Here is a 17,605-nt window from a genome sequence, read left to right as displayed (position 1 = left end):
GTGAGGGCTACCCTTCCCACCTTCTCCACAATTTCCCATGGGCACATTAATTACTTCACCAGGGCAAGTGGGACCGTGACCTCTGGTCTCCTCCTATCCCTCTTCCTTCCCTTTTTTCCTCCAGATCGACTCAAAGCCTTGCTTGTCCTTGGAAAGATGCACCACCCCCAGGTCTCTGGGCCCCCGCTTCCCTCTGCTGGGCCTCTGCACACTGTAGGCTTTCTCCAGGCCAGCCCAGGCTGAGGGACAACTTCAGAAACCCTGTTCTTGCGCACAACTCAAACCACCGCATCCATCCTCTTCCTGTCCCCAGAATGTCTCCCACACAGATCTGACAATCTTGCCTTCTTGATCAAGATTCAGCTATGGGGGCTTCCCTGGTGGCGCAGTGGTTGAGAGTCCGCCTGCCGATGCAGGGGACACGGGTTCGTGCCCCGGTCCGGGAGGATCCCACATGCCGCGGAGCGGCTGGGCCCATGAGCCATGGCCGCTGAGCCTGTGCGTCCAGAGCCTGTGCTCCGCAACAGGAGAGGCCACAACAGTGAGAGGTCCGTGTACCGCAAAAAAAAAAAAAAAAAAAAAAAAGATCCATCTATGATTCTCCATCACCTATAGGATAAAATTCTGCTCTTCACAGATTTTTAACCAGATTCAAAACTGATGAACTTTTTGCCAAATTGTTCCCCCCTTCTTGGCCCAAATTGTCCCCCTTTTCTTTTCTACCCCTTCCATCCCATCTTATTTTACTATTTTACCCATCCCTACTTATTTTCCCAACCCCTCTATTTCCTTAAGTAATAAAACTCAACCCCCTCTCAGCTTGTTACATTTACATCCCCACTGCTCATCTTACTCAGAAAAATAAAGGATTCTACCGAGGACCCCTCCTTCAAGGTGGTTGGGGTGTTGCTAGGGAGTAAATAATAATAATTTCCCCCATCACTTAAAGTAAGCTGGCTGGGAACCCTGTGGGAGAATAACTAGTGTTTCGTGGGGACACATAGGGAAAGGCTTCACTGAGGAAAAACCATTTGAGTTGGGTCTTGCTGAATGAATAGAATTTTTCCAGGTGTTGGGGGCAGAAGGAAAAGTGTAAGCAAAGAAGGGAACTGTGTAGCCACCCCGGCTATTGGGGGAATGGTGGACAATTTGATTTGACTGAATCACAGAGTACTATGTATGTATGTAGTAAAGAGGTGGTGATGGTGAGCTGTAGAGGGAGTGGGAGGGGAAATGTAAGGGCCTCGAGTGGCCGGCATGGAGGTTCACTGTTTCGTATTTGCATTGCTATACTTAGATGAATTGGGTGCTGGTGTTGGCTTCTCACTGATGGCGGAGTGGGGACAGAAACAGTCATATGCAGGTTACAACAGCATCATCACCACAGTCAAGGGGTCACAGTCAGCAGACATTACTTTGTCCCAAGAATTAAGTACTTTACTAAGTGTGAAATACTTTATCTATGTCAACCTTATGAGGGAGGTACTATTATTAGTCCCATTTTGCAGATGTGGAAACTGAAGCACAGAGGGTTATAAACAACTTGCTTGAGAGAAGGGGTGATGTCAGGATCGGTTTACAAGCAGTCTGACATTCCGTGCTCACAAGAAACATAGTCTAACAGGAGAAAGAAGATCTGCTCACAGGCTTACGTACATTTATAATCCAGGACCATGTTACGAGGATTAAGTGAGGACAAACTTAAGTTAGCACAGGTTCTGGCACATAATAGCAGATCAAAAATGTTATGTTTCCTTGTACTTTATCATTGTTTTGTGCTACATGCTGTATAAGTGGCACAGACTAATCGGTCTGTGGTCCATCAGGGGCTGGAGTGGGCAGCAGATGGCAGTGGTCAGGGATGACCTCCTGGCTTTCTCCCCAGTCTGGAAATCAGGCAGATCTGAGTTCACACCCATGCTCTGTTCCCTCTTAATGTAGTAGGCATTTGCCCATTTTCTTTGGGGAATTCCTAGCATCTAACTCTGTGATTAGATGGGGCAGCATTAGGGAGAGTTCGTTCCTCCATCATTAAAAGATGATGACACGGTGGCGGTGCCTTTTCTCTTACCCCAGAAGAGAGATGGGCCCAATGACTTGGCGTCCAGGGCAGCGGCAGGAAACCCAGACTCAGGCAACAGCTACTTCTGTCCAGCACTTAAATTTGGACTAGGTGATGCCACGCTGGGAGTTGGGTCATACAGCAGTGCTACCGTGGAAGAGAGATAGATTATTCCTGCCAACAGCCAATTTTTCTGCCCTCCAGAGCTACTCTGTTAATTAGTTGTTTTCCAAGTCTGGTCTTCCAGCTTCTGCTTCGTTCTGTAAGCCCCTTCCTATAAATTCCATTTTTGCTTAAGTGGCGGAGTCAGTTCCTGTTTCTTTAACTGAGAGCATCCCTAACCATATGGCTCTGTGGGCTAATTTATAGAAAATTCCAGCAGGCCCCTATATTGCCCACTTCCCGATGGCTGGTTACCAAGGAGACAAAACCATTGGTCTGGGTGCTGTTCCCAGAGAGCTCTTCCAGCCCGCACTGAGCATCTAAAAATTTGGAAGGGAACATTGTCGTTGATGACAGGACTTAATCATAAACTGTATCCTTTGAGATGGTTAGCTTACCTACCTCTCCCTCTTCCAAACAAGAATGTCCTCAACAAAGTCTTGGCCGAGTCACCAGGCTGTTCCATGACACCTCCAGGACCTGGTACTCACCACCTCCCCAGGCAGCTTATCCCATTCTTGGACAGCTCTGTTAAGAAAGTCTTCCTTCTCTTTAGCTGAAATTTGTCTTCTGGTGACTTCACCCATCAGTCTCAGTCTTTCCCCACGGAGTCACACAGAGCAATGAGGCTACGTTGGGAAGGCCAGAAGCTTTGGGAGTCAGTTAGGCTTAAGTTTTGGCTGTACTCCTTACCAGCTATGTGACCTTTTTAAAATTTCTTTTTTTAAAACCCCTCTGGGCTTCCGTTTTATCATATGTAAAATGAGGATAACATCCTCGACCTTCTGGATTGCATACGTGAACTAGTGTCTGTAAATGGCCCAGCAGAATCCTCAGACAGAATGAATATTGAATAAATGGTAGCCAGTGATGGCAGTGGCAGTGGTGGTGACTGTGGTATCGTTGAAATTGTCTAAACCTAAATATCTTCTACTCCAGGAAGGCTTGCTGACTTCCTCTCCGCAAATGTGGGATGGGTGCTTTTCCTCTGCTCCTGGCATCCACTGCTCCCACATCGGAGTGGCTACAGCACAAGATAGAGTAATTATTGAGTCTGTCTTCCCCACTGGACCATGAATTCCTCAAGTGCAAGGATGATGTCTTATTTGTGTTTGTACTCCTGTGCCTGACAAAGAGCCTGGACTACAGTAGACGTTAAAGACTTATTTGTTGAATGAACATTTCATTCTTTCCCAAGCATTTTCCTATCTCATATGATACGGTTCTCACAACCATCCAGCCACACAGGTGGATTGCGTTTTTCAAGTGGGAGCATTGAGGGCCAGAGAGGGTAAGGTAAGCCATTCCTCCAAGGTCGCCTAACCTGTACTCCACAGGGTCCAGACTGGAATCCAGGTGTCCTGGCCCTGGGCTCCATGGTCTTCACACCTGGCCATACTGCTTCCAGGAAGCCTCTCTGATTCAAAAAAGTGAGATTTGAAACTGAAGGAAAAGTGTTATTGGTGAGAGATCCTGAAAGATCCACTCCTTGATCCAGCCTACAGATGAAAGCAGAGTATGGCTGGTGATTCAAAGACAGCTCAATCCCCAAGAATCCTGGAGCTCTTCAGAAGCTAAAGCATTTGCGGAACTCTGAAATCAGTAGTACCTGTGCTGGGTTTTTCTGAGATGATTTTTAAAGACTGCTTCTATTGGCAACCAGTCTATCAGTAGAAAGAGTGCTATTTATTGAAGAAAACGTCTTAGTAAAGTTGCAGGAGCCCTGGCTAGGGGCTGGGGGACAGGCCTCACCTCTAATATCTATATCATCTTGGGAAAGTCACCTCCCTCCCCTGGGCTCCATGCTCTTCTCTGTAAAACGAGGGTGTTATACTTCACTCATGGAGGACTCTTCCAGCTCCCTCATTAAGTGATTCAAAAGCATCAATAATTGGACTTTACCTCCAATGTTAGGGACTTGGAGGAAGCATACGTTTTGAATAAAGTGAAGTTGAAATACAAGGAGAACAAAATATTCTAGAAAAAGGGTTCATACAGTTTTTAAAAGAAATGCCAAATAGTTAAGGGTTACCAATATCTTAACATTAATTACATGCATTTTCCAACATTTGAGATTTGCATCAGACCCAGTCCTTGCCTCTAGGAGCTCTCACATTGCTCAGAGCTTTGAAGAGAAGATGGGAGTTTGCCAAAGTCAAGACATGAGAGAGCATGCCAGTCAGAGTTCATGGTATGTGCGAAGTGAGGGAAGTAGAAAGCTTGGAAATTCTATGTATTTCTAACAGTGTTATGCTTGTGTTTTGTGCTGTGTCCTTCCCTGGGCTATAGGCACTGGGAAGGCACTGCTGGTGCAGGTTCTTACTCTTCAGTGGTTTCAGCTGCCTAAAGACAGGGGAATGGACAAGATGACCTCCAGATGCCTGGCTCTCACCACTATGGTTGCCACTTTAGGGTCCCTTAGTATGAAATCTGGGGTCTCTGCTCTGGGCCTGTGTCTCCTTGGTCCTCTACTATTCTGCTATTTATTTTCAAGGTAAAATTTCTGCGTGAGCTCAAAATCAGGACCCATGTTCTGGCATGAGTGGGGCTATCTATGGTACCAAGAATCTTGAATATTTGACATTAGGACCATTCTAGAAAATCCAAATTTATGAAAGTCAAGTTTATATATAACTTCTTCCTCTTGAGTTGGAGATACTCTTGAGTATCTTTTCTTTCTTCTTCCAAACTGTGAGCCCAATGAGGCCAGGGAATATGTCTGTGTCATCTTGCCTACCTCCACTCCAACTTCCCTACTATAGACTGAGGTGCTGAGAAGGTTCAATACATCTATTGAATAAATAGATTATTGAATAGATGCACAAGTGCATGAACAAATACCCTGAAGGTTTGTAAACAAGGTTTAGATAATTACTTGAAGACATATTTTGAAAAGTATTTAAGCACTTGTTACATGCTAGACACTCTCACAATAGCCAAGTGAGGTAGGTAGTATTTATCCCCATTTTATAAATGAGCAAATAAAATCCAAGAGAGATATGACTTTGAGAAGGTCACTTGACAGCTACTATAATATAGAGCTGGGATTCAAACCTAGGTCTTACTGAACCCAGTGACCCTTTGGGGTCCCCCCAGCCATTAAGGAGACTATGTAATCTGTGAAAGAGTTGCTAGCCTACTCCTCTGTCTGCTCTTCCAGTACTTCTCTCCTTCTCTTCTGCCCAATGGCAGGGATACATGGTTCCAGAGAACATTATTTAAATGGCAAATAAACAGCTCCATCTTGTGAAGGGCATTGTGCTTCATCCCTGTTGCAATAATGGCAACTGGAATGAGAGCAATGATTTTAACTCCCCTCCTTGTGATTTCCTTTTCACATCCTCTAAAGAGTAGAGAAAAAGGCAGTTTGCTGCCTCCAGGTCAGTCTTGTCCTGAGCACGGCAGGGCTGTGTGCTCCTGGAAGGGTGGCGTTGACAAGTGGAGATGTATGGGGCACACATGCAATCGTCCCTCAAACACAGCAGTTTTTCAGCATTATCAATGAGCTGCATTGGATTAAGTATATTTGCACCAAAAGCAAAATAAATATTGCTTTATTTAATGCCACTAAGAGGTTGGGATTCAATTGCCCTTGGCCTGAGGCACCTTCCAGCTCTATTGATTGGCCGGTGTCAGGATGCCAGACAAGCTGTCATCAACAGCTCCTGCAAAATGCTTAGCAGGTGGGCTGGGCTCTGCTGTGGTGGAGACAGAGGGGAGCGGGCAGTGTCCTTTGTCTCAAACACACACACAAGGGATAATTATAACAATCACCTCCCCATCACCACCACCGAGATATTTAAAGCATTTCCCTCACATTCCTTCTCAGATGATCGCAGCAAGGATATGACCCAGGCTGTGGAGGCAGAGAAGGAGGATGAATAATTACATAGGTTCCAATTCAGAAGGATTTGGGTTTGAGTCCCAGATCGACCACTGCGTAGTTTTATGACCTTGGACAAATTCATGTTTTGCTCAAAGACCTAAAAGCACTGGGAGGGCAGAGACTAAATCAATTTCATTTGCCACCCAGTCTTCAGTGTTAGCCCAGTGTCAGGTACACAGCCAACTCGCAGTTAAACTGAAGAAATGGAAATAAACAGAAAGGTTAAGTAATTTGCCCCTAGCTCAGCAAGGACCAGGGACAGAGGCAGGACTTGAACCTGGCGTGCCCAGCTCTAAAGCCGATGTTCTTAACCATCACTCTATTCTCTCTTAGCAGCCCTGGGAGTCAGCTCAGGGCCTGATAGAGGGACTCATGTGAGGTGAGGGCTGGATGCCACACCCTTAATTTTTTTTTTAATAAATTTATTTATTTTTGGCTACGTTGGGTCTTTGTTGTTGCGTGCGGGCTTTTTCTAGTTCTGGCAGCAGGGGCTACTCTTCGTTGTGGTGTGCAGGCTTCTCATTGCGGTGGCTTCTCCTGTTGCGGAACATGGGCTTTAAGCAGGTGGGCTTCAGTAGTTGTGGCTCTCAGGCTCTAGAACACAGGCTCAGTAGTTGTGGCGCATGGGCTTAGTTGCTCCGCGGCATGTGGGATCTTCCAGGGCCGGGGCTCGAACCCGTGTCCCCTGCATTGGCAGGCAGATTCTTAACCACTGCACCACCAGGGAAGTCCCAACACCCTTAATTTTTAAATGGGGAAACTGGCTCTCAAATAGGACCTAGCACAAAAGGTACCTTTATGCAAATTGACAAAAGGTGCCCCCCCCACCCCGCCCCGCTCCAGGCTGACAATTTAGAAACGGGTGCCCCTTCTGGGTGGGTGAAGTACAAAATGATGTCACTTGTTCTGGCCAGACGTGGGGTCGGGAGCAGAGTCGCAGCCCACCTTGACCCCCTGACCAGGAGCCTTTGTGCAGTGCACAAATTGCATATCCATGGGAGGAGGCCCTGGACGTGCCCAAGGTTCATAGCAGAGCCAGGATGAGCACTCAGGGTTCTGACCTCCAAGGATCAGCATGGTCTTGACCCTGTAGTGGTGGTTCTTCTGGCAAGGTGGTAAGATTGGGGAAGGGGGTGATGAGACCACACCTGGGGAAGGGGTCATCTCTAACACTAGACTCCCTGGGGCCCTTTCTCCTGGAGCTTATTCCTGGTGGACAAGGAGAACCGTCATTGGAGCGCCCTCTCCCTTCCCGTGGAGATTGTGTGCTCCAGGATTCAGCCCCCTCCTTTCCGGCTCCTGCTGGTCAGCAACAAACACCCGGGCTTGGGGGGATTTCCACCCTGAGGCTTAAAGCGATTTTGAGAGCCAGTCACCAAATGGAAGGACCCAAGATTCCATAAAACCCAATCTCCCCATTTCAAAGATGGGGAAATTGAGGCCAAAGTCACACAGCTATGTAAGGATAGAGTTGAAAGTCCATTCCAGAACTACTGGATTATTTTTTTTTCTGTAAGAACACTTACAAAGAGTAAAAAGAACCATTTTAAAGGCCCAAGGGGGCACGTTTTCTAAAGGAGTGTACAGTACTGGCCCTTGGGGCTAGGAAGGCTATTTCCATTCCTTTAATGAAAAGAGGCAGAGGAAGCATAAGGGAAAGAAAAGTCCTTTAGGTCTTCACAGATCTGGGCGCTGGCGAGACCCTTGCCCACCTGGTCGGAGCCTGAGAAGCGGCGTAGGTTGTGAGTGTGGACTCCAGAGCCACACTGCCTGGGTAAGACCCTGGAGGGCCCGTGGATTAGCTGGTGCCTTAACCGCTCTGTGCCTCAGCCCTGATCTGCAAAATGTGGATTCCGCCTACCTCAGAGGGTTGTTAAAAGGATGAAATGAGATCAGCTGTGTAAATGCTGGGGACACCGTCTCGCTTGACATAAGCGCTATACACGTGTTAGCTGGTCTTATGGTTTCATCTTGGTATGACACTCAGGGTCCTCCACAAACTAGTCCCAACTTATTCCTTAAGCTTCTTGCATCATGTCCCCCAACCTGTACACCATGCAAGGCTTGCACATTATATGTCCTATGAGCTAGTTACAAAAAGGCACAGCCTTCTGCGGGCTGGTGCAACACCTCCAGTGGCAAGGCTCGTCAGCCTCCATCTGCTCTCTTAGCCTTTGTGCAGTGTGTGAACCTGCACCATAGGCTGCAGGCCTGACCATGTGCACTAGCCACGCCAGACCACCTGGTAGTGGGCTCAGGGCTCCTGTTCACTCGGGGTTCAGGCAGCAGGGCTCAGAGGCTGAGCACTTGGGCTTCGAGCCAGCTCTCTGGTTTTGACTCCTGGATCTCCCTCACATGGGACCTTGGGCAAGTGAGTTCACTGCTCTATGTGCTTCAATTTCCTTGTCTGTAAACTGAGGATAATATTAGAACCTACTTCATAGTTTCATGAAGTTTCATAGTTTGCTTTCAATCCCAATGGGGACTTTTAGTCCCCAGGAATCAGGAGAATGGCTCTTCATCTCCATCCCTGCGCATCTTCTTCCCAAGGGAGGGGATGGAACTTATCTGACGGGTCAACCTGATACAAGGAGCAGAGACTGCCGGGCCTGGCCCTCCTGGCACAGCTTGTTTGGATCTGTGACCCTGCAGGGAGGGTCCGTTCTGTCCTCCTCTCCTCCACTTGGTGTGCCTTCTGGGAGGCAGCTTCCTTCCCACTCAGCTTGTGGCTGGTGGGGAAGTTGAATTTTGGGGTGACGTATAAGGAGGTCAATTTTGGTCACAGATATAAGCCATGCCTTGCAAATTCTGCTTTTTTCAATAATGAAGCTAATATTCTGACCTCTATCTTTCTGACCCCTGTATCTCCTCCTACATTGGTGGAAGTAGGTTGAGAGTGGGAGAAAGAGCATGATGAGTTATGACCCCTACATGTCCAGTGGGAATAATACATTAAAAACTATTAGACTACAATGAGATATCATCTCACACCGGTCAGAATGGCCATCATCAAATAATCTAGAGGCAATAAATGCTGGAGAGGGTGTGGAGAAAAGGGAACCCTCTTGCACTGCTGGTGGGAATGTGAATTGGTACAGCCACTATGGAGAACAGTATGGAGGTTCCTTAAAAAACTACAAATAGAACTACCATATGACCCAGCAATCCCACTACTGGGCATATACCCTGAGAAAACCGTAATTCAAAAAGAGTCATGTACCAAATTGTTCACTGCAGCTCTATTTACAATAGCCCGGAGACGGAAACAACCTAAGTGTCCATCATCGGATGAATGGATAAAGAAGATGTGGCACATATATACAATGGAATATTACTCAGCCATAAAAAGAAACAAAATTGAGCTATTTGTAATGAGGTGGATGGACCTAGAATCTGTCACACAGAGTGAAGTAAGTCAGAAAGAGAAAGACAAATACCGTATGCTAACACATATATATGGAATCTAAGAAAAAAAAAATGTCATGAAGAACCTAGGGGTAAGACAGGAATAAAGACACAGACCTACTAAAGAATGGACTTGAGGATATGGGGAGGGTGAAGGGTAAGCTGTGACAAAGTGAGAGAGTGGCATGGACATATATACACAACCAAACGTAAGGTAGATAGCTAGTGGGAAGCAGCCGCATAGCACAGGGAGATCAGCTCGGTGCTCTGTGACCGCCTAGAGGGGTGGGATAGGGAGGGTGGGAGGGAGGGAGACGCAAGAGGGAGGAGATATGGGGATATATGTATATGTATAACTGATTCACTTTGTTATAAAGCAGAAACTAACACACCATTGTAAAGCAATTATACTCCAATAAAGATGTAAAAAAACAAAACAACAAAAAAAAACAACTATTAGAGTCGGGTCCGACAGCTTGTATAATTCCATTAATGTTTGCATTGTTATCATCACTGTTGTTATTTAACATTATTATTCCTTTGGTAGAGAATGTGTTGCTCATCTCTTCACCCAACTAACTCCCACTCTCCTCTCAGGAGTCATCTCACCAGCGCCTCCTCCTTGAGGGCAAGCACGTGGCCAAGCCCACCTCAGATCCCTGGGGATGCTCAGGACGAAGCGTGTGCCGAGTGAGCGTTTGCGCACAGGGCAAGGCGGACAGTGGGAGATGAAGGAGGAGGAGCTTCCTGGATGCTGTGTCCGCCTTGAAGACCAGGCTAAAGAGGATAGGCTGCTTCTGATGGTCAATGGGGAGCCCCGGAAGGATCGCACATAGAGAACTGACACTATTCCAGCAGCGGTTTAGGAACTAAGACCGGGAACGATAAAGTTCTTGATTCTATCATATTGTTTTGCTCCTCCGGACTCCCCAGCCACTAATTCTGGCTTACTGTCTCCTCAGAGGCCTGTCTTCACTGTAGAATCAGTTATTAAAATCAACTCACTATCAACTCTAACTTTGAAAGGCTATTCAGCTGCTTGCGGGGACAGAGATGGGGAACTGCCTCCGTAGACATCTAGCCATCTGGCCTTTTCTGAGGAACCTGGCTGGGAAGCTCATTTGAATAATTGGTTTTAGCCGTGTGCACTCGTGGGTTAGACACCTGATTATGCTGCCTGCCCCAGTGTCCTTTCAGCCTCTGTAGAAACATCACGCAGGTTACATAAAGCGGGAGAGAGTCTCTGGGAGGTAAGGCTTTGTCTGGCCCCTGCGTCACTTGCGTTTCATCTTAAATAACTATGTGGCTCACTCCCTGTGTGACCTTGAGCAAGTTACTTAGCCTCTCTGTGGCCTGGTTTCCTCTTTGTTCAAAAAGGCAGCATGATTTCTGCCCAGTCCATGCCTCCTTGTAAGGTTCTCAGAGGAGGTGGGGTGCGGGGGTGAGGGCTGTGACTTAGCAGGAATGCAAGTGGAAAGATTTAGGTTGACGAGAGCTCAGTGTCAGATAGCGATGGGCATGTAGGCTGTGCCAGGAGAAATACATCCCCAGAATTAGGCTGTGGTGGTCCCTTCCTTCTCCTATGCCACTAGCTAGCTCTATGAACTTAAGGGAGTTACCTAATCTACCTCAGTCTCCTCACAGTCTCCTCATCTGTAAAATGAGAATAATGAGAGTTGTTCTGAGAATTAAACAATACATGCAAAACACCCAGAATAGGGTCAGGCCCAGGACGTTCAATAGATGTTAACTAGTCATCATCATCATCACCACCACTATCATCATCATCAAAAACATCAGCACCACTGTCATCGTCATCATCAATGTCATCACCACCATCATCACCGTCATCATTCTCATCATTATAACTGTCCCATCCTGGACCCCATGCCGCAAATACAGACCACGACAAACATCCGGAGTATGTTCAGAGCACAGCTGTAGGGACGGGGAGAGGAATGGATTTCAGATTACATATGAAAATTTGTAAGGCTTTGGGGATGTTCAGGCTGGAGAACAGGTGCTGGCAGGGGTAGAGTGAGTGAGGAGTGGGGACACACAATCCTCAAACAGCTGAAGGGCTACTATGTAAAAGATGGACTGGACCTGACTAATCTTTCAGGGGTAGAAAGCAGAGGTGATGGGCTATCAGGTTTAGCCTGGACATAAACACCCCCTAACAGTCAGAGCTGTCAGCAGTGCAGCACTTCTTAAGGTTTCCCTGCCCTGGGCAGGGCACTGGACAAAGGTCTTTGAGCTCCCATCCCACTCCAAGGCTGATGAGGCTACGGAGAGGCAGCAAGGGGGGACACGAGGCCTGGGTGGGGAAGGAGGCACAGTGAGAAGGGGCTGGCAGATATCGCCTGGTGAGACAACTTGCAGTGGATCTCTGTTTCCATTTCTAGTTGATGAAAAATGCAGTTTTATGCTGTCAAAGAACAAATAGGATATTGACATGTATTTTACACAGCTAATTTTATGTTCTAGTCTATTTTGGACAGTTAAAAATGTTTCCCCGTTTGGATGTTGAGGTGGGCAAGGTTGGTCAGTTCCAATGTCTGTGGGTGAGTGTGTGTATGTGTCTCGTGTGGTGTGTATATCTGTGTGTATCTGTGTGTGTGTCTGTGTGTGTGCATGTATGTGTGCGTGTTGGAAATACTTCCTCTGATGTTTCACCCTCTGCCATACTTAATGATGTTTGCTGTGCAAATCTCTCCTTATCTCCTTTTATGTCTGGTGAACTCCTATATACCATCCGCCCTTCAAAAACCAGCCCTCGTCACCCCCAGTCAGAAGGAAGCACTCCCTGCTTTCAGGATACAGTGTAGCAGGGGGATGAATCTGTAGCAGGCCAGGGTTGGCCTGCCTGGATTCGTAACCTTCCTGCTGGGGGACGTGGGGCAAGTTCCTTGGTGTTTCTGGGCCTCAATTTGCTTTTCTAATTAAAAAGGGACCATAATACTACCTCCACCTCAGGGCTGTTGTGAGGGTCAGAGGAGATGATACGTATAATGTGCGGTTAGTAGGCACTTAGACATTAGCTCTGATTATGCCTCGGCCTCCACAGCCTCACACTCATGCCTCTAGTACAAACACTGGTCTTCTTATTGCCAAGGACCGCCTCTGATTTCCATCTGCTTCCCTAAGGCGTAGCACAGGGACCGACACTCAGCAGGCCCCCGACAAACCTTAGTTAAACTGGATTTACTGCGCTGGAGCATTCTTTGCTACGTGAGGCTCACCAGGGCGGAGAGGCATGATGCGTTGCGAGTCTGCGGGTCGTAGCAGCATCCGTTTCCACCACAGGGTCTGCAGTGTCATGCGATAAAGCTGAATCATTTCTACACCACCCACGGAGGTCTACTCCTCTCCCCCACCTCCACACTCCCAAGAAGCACTGAGGCTTCCCCACAATGAGAAAGTCCACAGCATCCTGCTATCCTTTGGGTAACTGCGTATTTTACGATGACTGATAGGCAATTACTATGGTAATATTGCAATTCAGCGTGTGTGAGGTTTGGGAAATGAGAAATTATGGGTAACTACTTTGGACTCATTTCTATGGTAACAAAAAGTAATTGTCATTAAATACCGGTTATAGGGAGGCTGTACCTGGTAATTATAGATTTTTATGCCCAAAAACATAAATAAACCCAATAAATTTATTCAAAGGTCTCTGACTATTTACTTATACGTGGCTCTATGGAATACACAATGACAAGCACCTAATTAAGAAATGCAAACCCGATGCGGAGTTTCATATTGTCATATGGAGATGAAGAGTCTGTTTTCCAAATGCAAGGCACCTCGCACATCACACAGGCGCAGTGGGGTACAGGTGGGGATGGAGGTTGTCTCCTCTGTAAAGGAAGTGATGGGGAGGAGAACGTGGCAGAGAGAGAGAGAGCAAGAGTCGCACTGTGTGGGACCAGCCACACCTACTGCAGCACAGTGAGAATCGCCAGCCGCCATAGCCTGACTCGGCCCATCACCCCCGACCCCAAAGACCTTCCAACCACTGCCTTGTAGCTCTCGGCTCTCTGACACCTGAGTTACAGCGTTCATCCCTCAAAGCTCCTAGCCCTGAGATACCCCTAGAACCCTCCAAAGATGCTCAAATTGCATTGATAAGTCATACCATTATTTTTTTATTGTGATAAAATACACATAACATAAAATTTACCATTTTCATCATTTTTAAGTGTACAATTCAGTGGTATTAAGTATTCATAATGTTGTGCAACCATCTCCAAAACTCTTTCCATCTTGTAAAACCGAAACTCTATACCCATTGAACAGTAACTCTCTTCCCCGCTCCTCAACCCAGCCCCTGGAAATCACCATTCTACTTTCTGTCTCTATGATTTTGACTACTCTAAGTACTTCATATTAGTGGAATCATAAAAAATCTGTCTTTTTGTGTCTGGCTTATTACACTTAGCATAATGTCCCCAAGGTTCATCCATGCTATAGCTGTACCATTCTTTTTTTTTATTATTATTATTATTTTTTTTTTGTGGTACGCGGGCCTCTCACTGCTGTGGCCTCTCCCGTGCTGAGCACAGGCTCCAGACGTGCAGGCTCAGCAGCCATGGCTCACGGGCCCAGCAGCTCCGCGGCATGTGGGATCCTCCCGGACCGGGGCACGATCCCATATCCCCTGCATCGGCAGGTGGACTCTCAACCACTGCGCCACCAGGGAAGCCCCGCTGTACCATTCTTGACAGAGCCTCTCCCTAGTACTTCTACTAAATGACGAAGCGTGCCTTTCACTTCATTTTCCTCTTCCAACAGGGCAGGGGGACACTGAGGCCAGGGGAGAGAAGTGTCTTGCCCCAAGACTAGAAGACTCAGGAGAGCGGGGAAAGTTAGACTGCTAGTTCTCTGCTTCCACCTCCAGCTTGTAAGGCACAGGCAGTGTCTGGGAGTGTGGAGAGTCCTGGACACACCATAGGACCTTGAACGGGCTCTTCACCTCTGCAGACTTGGTTTCCCTTTTGCTCAAATGGGTACAATAAAAACTGACTTTCTCAGAGAGTCACGGTAATGATGAAAGGTGGTTTTTGGATGTAATATACAATAACGAAGTGTGCCTCTGAACCCAGAGTTCTCTAAATCACTACAGCAGCTCATCATAGTATTTATATCACAACAGCATAAAATCAAAACAACTGGGGTTAGGAGGCCGTGTTGCTGAAATTAAAGGGTTGGGAGCTGACGGCGTGTGGCGATGACTCCTTTCCTGGGGACTGGAGCTCCGCGCCATGGCACAGTTGCGAAACACTGCTGTGGTGTGTATGTATTCATTCAGATAATATATATCAAAGGCCAGTTCTATGCTGGGCACCACGCCAGGCTTTGGGGATGAAGTCCTGACTTCACGGAGTTTATCGTCTAGAGGTGGAGACAGTCATTAAATAGGTAGTCACGTGATTACGAATTGGGGCCAGGGCTCTGAAAGGACGGTACAGAGTGCTCTGAAAGAGTGGAATGGGAGACCGAATTTATTTTGGAGAATCTAGGCAGGCCTTTCTGCGAGCGGCATTAAACCTCACGCCTGAACTGAAAAAAATGGCCAGTGTTGCTGGAGTGTAGTACGTGAGACGAGGGTATAGTCGTTCTGTGTTTTTATTAGATGCCGTAGTATCATGGTTTCTACCGTTACACCATCTAACTGTCCTAGAGGGCACCTGGAGAGTGCACTGTGGTTGCTGTAACTTTGGCCCTCTCTACTCCTCCCATAAGCCGGAGTCTGGGAGCACGTACAGTAGTGTAGTAAGTAAACACTGCTGCTCTCTTACGTAAAATGCATTCTCTCTCATGGGACAGCTGCCATCATCGGCCATTAACTGCTAGAGTGCAGTTATTCTACTATTCTACTATAGTAGAATAGTAGAATAGTAGAAGCCCAATACTTGTATTATTAAATATTAAATAAAAGCTTCGCGTGATCAAATCTGGGAAGTCTTACTCTCCTGCCTAGACTAGATTATATGGTTCCTTAATGTGGAGGAAGCAGAAGGAGGAAGAGGAAGCAGGGTCGGGGGAGAAGAGGCGCCTGCAGGACAGGCCTGTCTGCGGCTCTCCACTGGGTCTGGCGTGTGTGATGCCAGCAGCTGGTATAGGACAGCCCAGGAGCACAGCTCGGCTGGGGCACGCCTGCACCCCTGCCCACTCCTCACAGGCCACACGACTTAAGGCAGGTTATTTATTCAACGTCACTGAGGCTTGAGAGACTGCACGTCCTGAGGGGAGGTGTAGAGAGTGAAGGTCAGGGAGCACGTGATGGAGGTGGGGCTGACCCCAGTGCTGCGAGGCGGTCTGTGAGTGGGGCTCTGTGTGCTGCCCGGAGGTTCTGACAAGCATCCTTCCTTCCCACTGGCCGCCTTCTGTCCTTCGCTCCTCCCCCCGACTCCCTCTGGCTTTTCCTCCTGTACTCACGCTAATCGGACTAGGTTTTTATTATCTGCGAGCAGAGAAAGCTTCAGAGACCCTCCTCCATAGAGTTGCTGTGAGGATCAAATAAGTGTGTGAACGCCTGACACACGGTGCTGGGTGGCAAGCGGAATTCTCGTAGTGGCCTTTCCCAGATTGGGTTTCAGAAACCCTGAGCCTCTGGGGACAGGGTAGTGGTGGAGCGGGTGATGGGCTGGAGGGGTAGCGAGCTCTTTAGGAAAAGGGTTCCTTTGGGCAACACCGGACACTATATTCCCCTCTCGGGATTCCTGTTGAAAAGTCTTATTGTGAAAGAACTTGTTTAATTTTGCTTAACTCTGTGTTTCCCAAATTCACTTGAACTCCAAATCTTTCTTCCCCCATGATGCCTGGACAAGTCCCAGCCAAACCACGGGACACCGTGCTGGGGCTGGCCTACAGGACCTCTAAGGCACCTTGAAGTTATCCATCTGGAGTCTTGATCACTATTTTTTACATTCTCCCAGACTTGAATGGTGAATGCTCATGCTAGGCTCTTTGTTGCTACTCAGCTATTTTAGCAACAGGACTAATGCCTGTGGTTAGAGATTTTCTTCAACTCTCATAACGAGAATCACACATTCTCACTAGGAGAACGCGGGGCTTTTAAACTTCGGTACAGAACCGTTTCTGAGGAGTGGAGCTCTTTTATCCTGAAATCCCCAAATCACAAAATTTGGACAGCTTGAGGGCATGTAGGAAGCAGCCAGCTTCCCAGCACCAGCCCCCTGGCCATCTGAAGCCCAGGGAGGGGAGGCATTTTGGCCAAGGTCACAGACCTCTTTCCAACTGGTCATCCCGGGACAGCAGATGATGACATAAATAAGTGTGTGTAGTGAACAGTCCTGACCTCTCTCGGACCACGGCCGCTCTTGTAATTAAACATAAACGTTAACATCAATCAAATGGTCCTTCCACCAACATTATCACTAACAGTGTATTCTGTCCAGCGAAGGTGGGAAGGCACTGCTCCCAGGCCTGCCGCAGCCATAAAACCTGCCAGGGCTAATGAGCCATCGCTTGAGCCAGTTAAGAGAGGAAGCAAAACTGTCTTTAATTAAGGCATCATGCATCCCATGGGTTCTCTCTAACTCATACCCAGGGGTACTGGGAAGCCCCTGTGGACCCAACTGTCACATTCTGGGAAAGCATGAAACCAGCTCTGTTTAAAATGGGCCTGATGGGATGTCAGGCAATGTGGGTTCTGGTCTGAGCTCTGCCACTGAACTTGGGCAAGTCCCATCTCATACCTGAGCCTCAGCGCCTTCCTCAGTAAAGTCATCCCTTTCCTTCTCTCATATCCACCAAATTCTTTTTGAGCATCTACTATGTGCTGATCCCTGCTGACAGGCACCGGGGACACAAGGACCATTAAGGCTCAGTGCTTTCCCTCCGGTGACTTTAGGACCAGTGGGGTCCATGCAATAGGATAAGACATGTTCGGTAGCCAGGCCTGTGGGAGCTCAGAGAAGGGAAGGACCAATTCTGTTTGGGGGTTTGCAGAATGTTTTCTAGAAGAAGAGGCATGAGCTGAGCTGTGAGGAAGGGTTAGTGAAATGAGGAAGGGACCAGGAGGTTCTGGACAGAGGGTCTTTATGAAGGTAAGGTATCAGGCA

General features: G+C 47.6%; 1 protein-coding gene across 1 annotated transcript in view; it reads right to left on the bottom strand.

The window, feature by feature from the left end:
- AGBL4 (AGBL carboxypeptidase 4) overlaps positions 1-17,605 on the bottom strand; it is a 1,267,959-nt gene that overhangs the window by 108,232 nt on the left and 1,142,122 nt on the right. The window lies entirely within an intron of this gene.

The sequence above is a fragment of the Tursiops truncatus genome, chromosome 1 (genome assembly GCF_011762595.2).
Source record: "Tursiops truncatus isolate mTurTru1 chromosome 1, mTurTru1.mat.Y, whole genome shotgun sequence".
Classification (NCBI taxonomy): Eukaryota; Metazoa; Chordata; class Mammalia; order Artiodactyla; family Delphinidae; genus Tursiops; species Tursiops truncatus.
The sequence above is the reverse complement of the archived record's forward strand: the minus strand, read 5'-3'. Positions and strand labels throughout refer to the sequence as shown.